The following is an 8397-nucleotide window of genomic DNA, read 5'->3' as shown; positions in this document are numbered from 1 at the left end:
TGTATTGCCTAAACATTATTTAGAATCAGGGCATATGTAACATAGCTCACGACAGAGTTGAGTTGAGTTGAGTTGATTTTAGTTTAGCGTCCCTTTCAACAACGAGGCTATATGAGACGTGGATCTACTGATTAACGTGGAATCCGAACCACATGAGCTCCCGCCGGGAATCGAACCCGGGCCTCCCACGCCAAAGGCTAGCTCACGACAGAATTAGCGTTACAATAATATAGTTTACAGATTTTGCCGCCCCGTACCAATGCACGTGCTGCACATAATGGTAGAGCCGGTCCTGCAAATAATGAATATTCGATTATTTATTTTCATAATTTTAACAGAATTACTATCATCTTGCTAGTTTCATCATGAAGAAGGTTAAGGAGGGTATTTCTTTGTCAGTTTCACTTCAATAAATAGCATGGTTCTAGTACAGAATTAATTTTTAGATTTATACTCATAGTATCATTTCCTTCACACCTGAACAAGATTTATCGGTTGATGTCTCAACTTAAGATTTTTTTTTTTTTTTTTTTTTTTGTTAAACGCTAAGTAATATAAAACACATTATGATTGAAGGCATAGGCAACGCCATCTTGTACCGATCCACAAAACTGTTTCGGCGCTTGAAAACGCTGTCGCTTGTGGACTACGATGCCATCTATCGGCGTAAAATGAATTTACATTCTAAGCTGGTCTTTCTGGGAAGATGTTTATGCATTAGTTTTTTGATATCATCGTGAGTTCAGATCCTCACAATTCTAGAAAATGTATTTAATACTATTATCAACTTACATAATTAATATTTAAGATGCATTATCTTCTAGTTCTTACAAACTAGTTTAGTTTCTTGACCCGATAGTTGTTAAGAAACACTAAAAATTATATATATGCTACCTACCTCAGATATCCATCTTCCTCCCTTTCATTTTCCTTCTACAAGTACACGAATCCATGCTTGCTTGATTGATTGATTATATTCTTTGCCAGCAACGAGGATATAAACGACAAGACCTGCCACAGTTTAAAATGGGTTTTGGATTACTGTAATGAATAATGTGCTCCCAACCGTGAGTTGAATCCGGTGCTTCATGCACCAAGTCACTAGACCAAGTGAATACGAAATTAATATTACTGAACTTTTAAGAGTTCGGTTTACCAAGAACTCCTTTATATGAGGGGGCATCCAAAAGTTCTTACAATCACCTAGAAGATATCCACTCTATAGAACTCTGACACCATGATGGTATTAGTCCTTCTCTGTGTAGTCATCGTACCTAACGACAAATTTTTGTCAGTGGTTTTTCACTTTCTATAAGCCTGTTTTTGTAAGAGTCTGCAGTTTGGCTTTGAAACCACAGTTCTACGTCAAAAATGACGTCATTTCTACTGTCAAGATGGCATTCTCTAAGCGGACGCTTCATTTCTGCGAAAAGAAAAAAATCATTTGGTACCAGGTCCGGTAAGAATGGACGTGGGGCAATATTTCATATCCTAGTTCCACTGCCTTCATCATCAGGGGTGTCATTTCAGGTTTTGCTTGGGGGGTTAAGATCCTTCATATATACACCAGGTGTGTGTCTATAGCTTTTATATGTACTCTGGGCATTATCTAACCTAATGTTTAGATACAATAAATATTCAAAGGAAATACTTGCACCATTCATATGACTGTAAACTTCCCCTTTTTTTATTATTTCTTGAAAAATTAAAAAAAAAAACGTTCATTTGAACTCTGATCTTTTGGTGCTGTACATTTTTAAATCGTCATCATCATCATAAATATATCCGTGTGTTAGCTATATATTCATTAAATATATTATATCACCCATGGTTCATAGTGTGGAGCACAAATGGAAAAGCACAGAAGTATATGTCTATAGCATACTAAATACCTCAATAGTAGTCATACAAGTAGTAGAAAATGGATCGATTTGGGCCAACATAGAACAACATAGAACAACCTAGGACAACTCACAAGCCCCTGGGAAATGGAGCACCGTACACCGTGAGCCCACGGTCTTTTACGACCTCCATTTTAGGGGTGAATTTATTCCCTTTTATGAGCACTTTTTAGGGGGTGTATTCATTGTCTTTTATGAGCACTTTTTAAGGGGTGAACTCGTTCCCTTTTATGAGCATATTTTCCAACCCCTATTTTAACATAGCAGAAATTACACTGAGACTATGAACACACAGCAGAACAGATAACACATAAGAGTACGTAACATAACAAGGGTGTATTCATTCTCTTTTATGAGCATATTTTTCAACCCCTATTTTAACATAATAGATAACACATAAGATTACGAACACACAGCAGAACAGATCACACATAACACTACGTAACATACAGCAGAGCAGATTGAACTCGTTCCCTTTTATGAACACTTTTTCAGGGGTGAACTCGTTCTCTTTTATGAGCACATTTTAAGGGTGAACTCGTTTCCTTTTATGAGCACTTTTTCAACCCCTATTTTAATTACGAACACATAGAAGAGCAGATAACACATAAGAGTACGTAACACACAGCAGAGCAGATAACACATAAGAGTACGTAACATAACAAGGGTTCAACCCCTATTTAAACATAGCAGAGCTAATACAAGAGTATGGCTTATTTTCCAACCCCTATTTTAACATAGCAGAGACTACATAATATTCATTCCCCTACGAACACATATAAGAGCATAAGACTACATAACATAGCAGGGTGAACTCGTTCTCTTTTATGAGCACTTTTTAAAGGGTGTACTAGTTCTCTTTTACGACCTCCATTTTAGGGGTGAACTCGTTCCCTTTTATGAGCATATTTTTCAACCCCTATTTTAACATAGCAGATAACACATAAGATTACGAACACATATAAGAGCATCAGACTACGAAACATACCAGGGGTGAACTCGTTCTCTTTTATGAGCATATTTTTCAACCCCTATTTTAACATAACAGAAATGACATAAGAATACATAACTCATTCCAACCCTTATTTTAACATAACGAGCAAAGATTACAATCGAACACCCACGGTCTACAGATAATCATTTTAGAGGGTGTATTCACTCATTCTCTTTGATGACCATTTTTTCCACCCCTAATGAAATTACATAGGAGAGCAGATAATACATAAGATTCGTTCCCTTTTATGAACACTTTTTAGGGGGTGAACTCGTTCCCTTTTATGATTACTTTTTCAACCCCTATTTGAACATTTTAACATAGCAGAAATGACATAAGCATGTCCTCAAACTACTGACCATCGTGAACAAAGGTCAAACTCGAAAACGAAACAACATATCGAGGTGCTGTTTCCACATTTAGCAATTGGTCATCAAAAAAGTACTGACCATCAAGGTCAAAAATTAAAACTCCAAAACAGAGCCACATTTAGTAATTGGTCATCAGGTACTTCATGTCCCAAAATTAGTGGCCATCGAGGTCAAAGGTCAAAATACCTAAAACCCAATAACTCGAAAACAGAGCAACATACTCAGGTGCTGTTTCCACATTTAGTAATTGGTCATCAACTACTACAAGTTCCAAAATAGTGGCCATCGAGGTCAAAGGTCAACATACTTAAAACCTAATTACTCGAAAATGGATCCACGTATTGAGGTGCTGTTTCCACATTTAGCAATTGGTCATCAGGTACTACAAGTTCCAAAATAGTGGCCATCGAGGTCAAAGGTCAAAATACTTAAAACCTAATAACTCGAAAATGGAGACACATATTGAGATCGAGTTTCCAAATCTAGTAATCGATCACCAACTACTACATGTTCCAAAATAGTGGCCATCGAGGTCAAAGGTCAACATACTTAAAACCAAATAACTCTTAAATGGATCCACATATTGAGGTGTTGTTTCCAAATCTAGTAACTGGTCATCAACTACTACAAGTTCCAAAATAATGATCATCGAGGTCAAAGGTCAACATACTTAAAACCTAATAACACGAAAACTGAGCCACATATTGAGGTGCTGTTTCCAAATCTAGTAACTGGTCATCAACTACTACCAGTTCCAAAATAATGACCATCGAGGTCAAAGGTCAACATACTTAAAACCTAATAACACGAAAACTGAGCCACATATTGAGGTGCTGTTTGCACATTTAGTAATCGGCCACCAACTACTACAAGTTCCAAAATGCTGATCATCGAGGTCAAAGGTCAACATACTTAAAAACTAATGACTCGAAAACTGAGCAAAATATTGAGGTGCTGTTTCCACATTTAGTAATCGGTCACCAAAGATCACATGTCTCAAAAGTGTCAACCATCGAGGTCAAACTCGAAAACGGAGCCAAATATTGAGGTGGTGTTTCCACATTTAGTAATAGTTCATCAATCACTGCAAGTTCCAAAATAATGACCATCGAGAGCTTGTAAACGGAGCAACGGATAAATTTTGTACAAAGCAGAAAAAGTGAAGGAGGAATAAATTTGAGTGGCCTATTGAATTTTGTACCTACGAGAAATGCCATTTTAACTAGCTGAGAATTATATGTCTTCTTGTACTAATTAAATAAACGAAGGAATATTGTACCAATGAGAAATGTCATTTTTTCTAGACCATGTTCTAATATTTAAACAAACGAAGGGGTGAATTTGAGTGACCTATTCAATTTTGCACCAACGAGAAATAATTGCGTATTTTAAATCATTTTGTACTATTTAAAGAAACAAACAATCGGATAAATTTAACCGGCTCAGAAGTTCAATACTATTTTGTACTCTTGAGTGAGCTTTCCAATTTTGTAGCAAGAAGGACCATTTTTTTACAACTAACTCAGAATTTCATTTCATTTTTGTAATACTCAAATTTGGATGGAGTGTTTAGTTTTGTACGAACCAGAAAAAATTGATTGGATTATTTCCTTATGTACCAACTGGAAAAAGTGAAGGGCCATTATTCAAATAAACGACGGAATGGAGTATTTAGTTTTGTACCAACTAGAAAAAAAAGAAGTGAAATATGAATAAAATTTAGGTGGACTATTTTCTTTTGTACCAACTGGAATGTTCTATTTTTGTATTAATCAGAAAAAAACGAAGAAGAGCCATTTTAACAATTTCATAATTTCTGTAACGAAAGAATAATTTCGATGTTCTACTTTTTATACCAACGAGAAAAAATGAACTAGCTGAATATTTAAATATACGAAAGAATAAATTTAAGTGACCTATTCAATTTTGTACCAATGAGAAATGGCTCAGCAAAAGGCGAAGAAGGACTATTTTATATAATTTTACTACTCAAATAAACAATGGAGTATTTAGTTTTGTACCACCAAGAAAAAAAAGAAATTGCACCATTTTGGAGCATTCAAATAAACAAAGGAATAAATTTGAGTGACTTATAATTTGTGTCAACTATAAAATCAATTAAACGAAGTAATGCATTTGAGTGAGCTATTTAATTTGAAAAACCGAAGTTGAGTATTTTATACCATTTTGTATTATTTCAACAAACAAAGGAATAAGCAAAAAAGGATCATTTTATATCATTTTAAACTAGTCTAATAAACGAAGGCATAAATATGAGTGCGCTATTTAATTTTGTAGCAACCAAAGGATTTTCACGAAAGAACAAAATTGTACTAATCAGAGAAAGCGAAGAAGACCCATTTTAACTAACTGAGAATTTCTGTACCTTTTTGTACTATTTAAACAAACGATGGGATAAATTTGAGTGACCTGTTTTTTGTACTAACCAGAAAAATCGAAGAAGGTCCAATTTAGCCAACTCAGAATTTATATACCTTTATACTAGCTCAATGAACGAAAGAACAAATTTGGGTGTTCTACTTTTCCATTTTAACTTGCTGAGTATTTTATACCATTTTGTACTACTCAAATAAACGAAAGAAAAAGCGAAAAAAAACCTTTTTAACTAGCGCAGAATTTCTGTAACGCAAAAATTAATTTGGATGGAGTAACAAGAAAGAAAGCAAAGATATGCCATATTAACTATTTAAATAAACGAAGGGATAAATTTAAGTGATCTATTCCATTTTGTACCAAGGAGAAATGCCATTAACTTAGAATTTCTAGTGCATGTTGTATTATTTAAACAAAACGAAGGGCTAAATTTGAGAAAGCGAACATGAACCATTTTACTCAAATTTGGATGGAGTATTTAGCTTTGTATGAACCAGAAAAAAAGTAAAGAAGAACCATTTTAACTAACTCAGATCTTTATACCATTTTGTACCAATCAGAAGAAAATCAAAGAAGGGTCATTTTAAATAGCCAAGCAGAAAAAAGGAAAGAATTAACACTTTGTACTAACCAGAAAAGGAGAAGGATCAGCATTCTATACTTTTTGTGCCATTTATTGGGGTGTCCTATTTCTTTTTTTACCAACGAGAACCATTTTTAACTGACTTAGAATTTTATACCTTTTTGAAAAATTTGTATCAAATCGAAAAAAGCAAGGAAATACCATTTTAAATAGCTCAGCATGTTATAGCTTTTGGTGTTTTTGGTCTACCCAATTTCTTGGCCATGTTGTACTATTTAAACAAACGAAGGAATAAATTTGTGTGACCTATTCACTTTTGTTACAAGCAGAAAAAAGGAAAGAATAAATTTGAGTGGCTTAAGCAAAGAAGGTCAATGGTAACTAGCCTTTTTGTGCTATTAAATTTGAGTGACCTATTGAAGAATGAATAAATTTTGTTTGTAATTAAAAAAGCGGAGAAGGTCTACTTTCTGTACCAACCATAGAAAAACAAATTTGTTTGACCTATTCACTTTTATGGCAAGCAGAAAAAGCACGAAAGAAAGGGAAGAAGGTTCATTATAACAAGCTAGGTATTTTTATACAATTTTGTATTACGGGTGGTCTATTTCATTTGTGTAACAATCAGAAGAAAAGCTCAGAATGTTATACCTTTGTGATGCTACATTTTGTATTATTTTTGTGTCATCCAGAGAACAATTTAAATTGACTCTCCCTGACAATTCAGTTGCCAGTGTCCAATGTTTGTAATCTATTAAATTCTTAATATTACAATAGTACAAATTGACCCATTTAACATTTCAATTCTCAGTAACCCTTTGTTCTTCTATTCTTACATAATCAAATACATATGCTACAGTGTCTCAGTGTTCATTTACAGAATTAAATAATTGTTTATCTTTTTCTAAAAACATTTCTACTATTTCTTTGATATAATAATCACACTCTGTAATGTACTCATATACCAGATTAAATTTTTTCTCCAAAGTATAAGTGTTCTTAATATTACAACTTTTAAAATGCTTCTTTATATAAAGGTTATAGATTTTCTCTCTCATTTCACGTTTAATTAAGATCGTCCACACCTTTTGCAATAATTCGTAATCATACTGCAGCAAACAGTTGTGATCTTTTTCATTTTCATTATGTTTAGAACATGCTTCACATAATAATACTGAATTTGGTGTATACTCATTAAATAATTGTATAACACATGTATCACAAATACTTTCACTAGTACATCCGCACTCATTAGCTTCCAGTTCAAAACAGGTAATATTTGAAACACTGTCACCATCACTTTCCGGGAGTATTTCATCATTATATCTATTATAGCGTCTAAAATAATACACTTATTCTATTTCTTGTGTTGGATATATGATTCTCACTTTATCACGTAATTCATCTGGCAAATCGGGGTCAGACGGCTGGATTAACAGTATAGGTTTCTCGTTTTCACGCTGAATTTCTTTTTCTCTAGGTGAAACATAAGCAATTTCCATGCTAGTCATTTTTCTACTCTTCAGCAAAAACAAATCAAATAAATAGTTTTATATACCTACAATAAAAGCATTCTATGCATTCTCCGTGTTTCATAATATGTTTCAAGGCAATATAACATCATGATGTATGTTCTATTATTTCCAAATATACTCCATAATCTTATATTCCATTATAATAAAATACATAAATGCAAAAATATATATTTGTCTTTTTGACTTAGACGAGGAAGGAAAGTCTAAAAATAATTGAATCGTCGAGCAATAGGCAATACCTTAGGACCCTCACTATACTAGCAGTACAAATGTTAAATATCCGCAGCAACATGGAACTTTGAAAACTTCTCTTACTTTGATATAATCTCTTCTTCTGCTGTGATTCAAAATGGTCAAGTATGCTCTTTCTTCCTTTTTTCTTTAGTACGCAAATTGCTATGTAGTCTGTTCTACACAACTATGACTCAACTCTGGTTTGCTAAATCTCACGTTCAATATTTTATGAGCCTTTCTTAGTGACGAGAGAGTCAATTTAAATTGTCCTCTGGATGACACAAAAATAATACAAAATGTAGCATCACAAAGGTATAACATTCTGAGCTTTTCTTCTGATTGTTACACAAATGAAATAGACCACCCGTAATACAAAATTGTATAA

The sequence above is a fragment of the Thermobia domestica genome, chromosome 7, assembly GCF_964235325.1.
Source record: "Thermobia domestica chromosome 7, izTheDome1.hap1.1, whole genome shotgun sequence".
Classification (NCBI taxonomy): Eukaryota; Metazoa; Arthropoda; class Insecta; order Zygentoma; family Lepismatidae; genus Thermobia; species Thermobia domestica.
Note: the sequence above shows the minus strand (reverse complement) of the source record.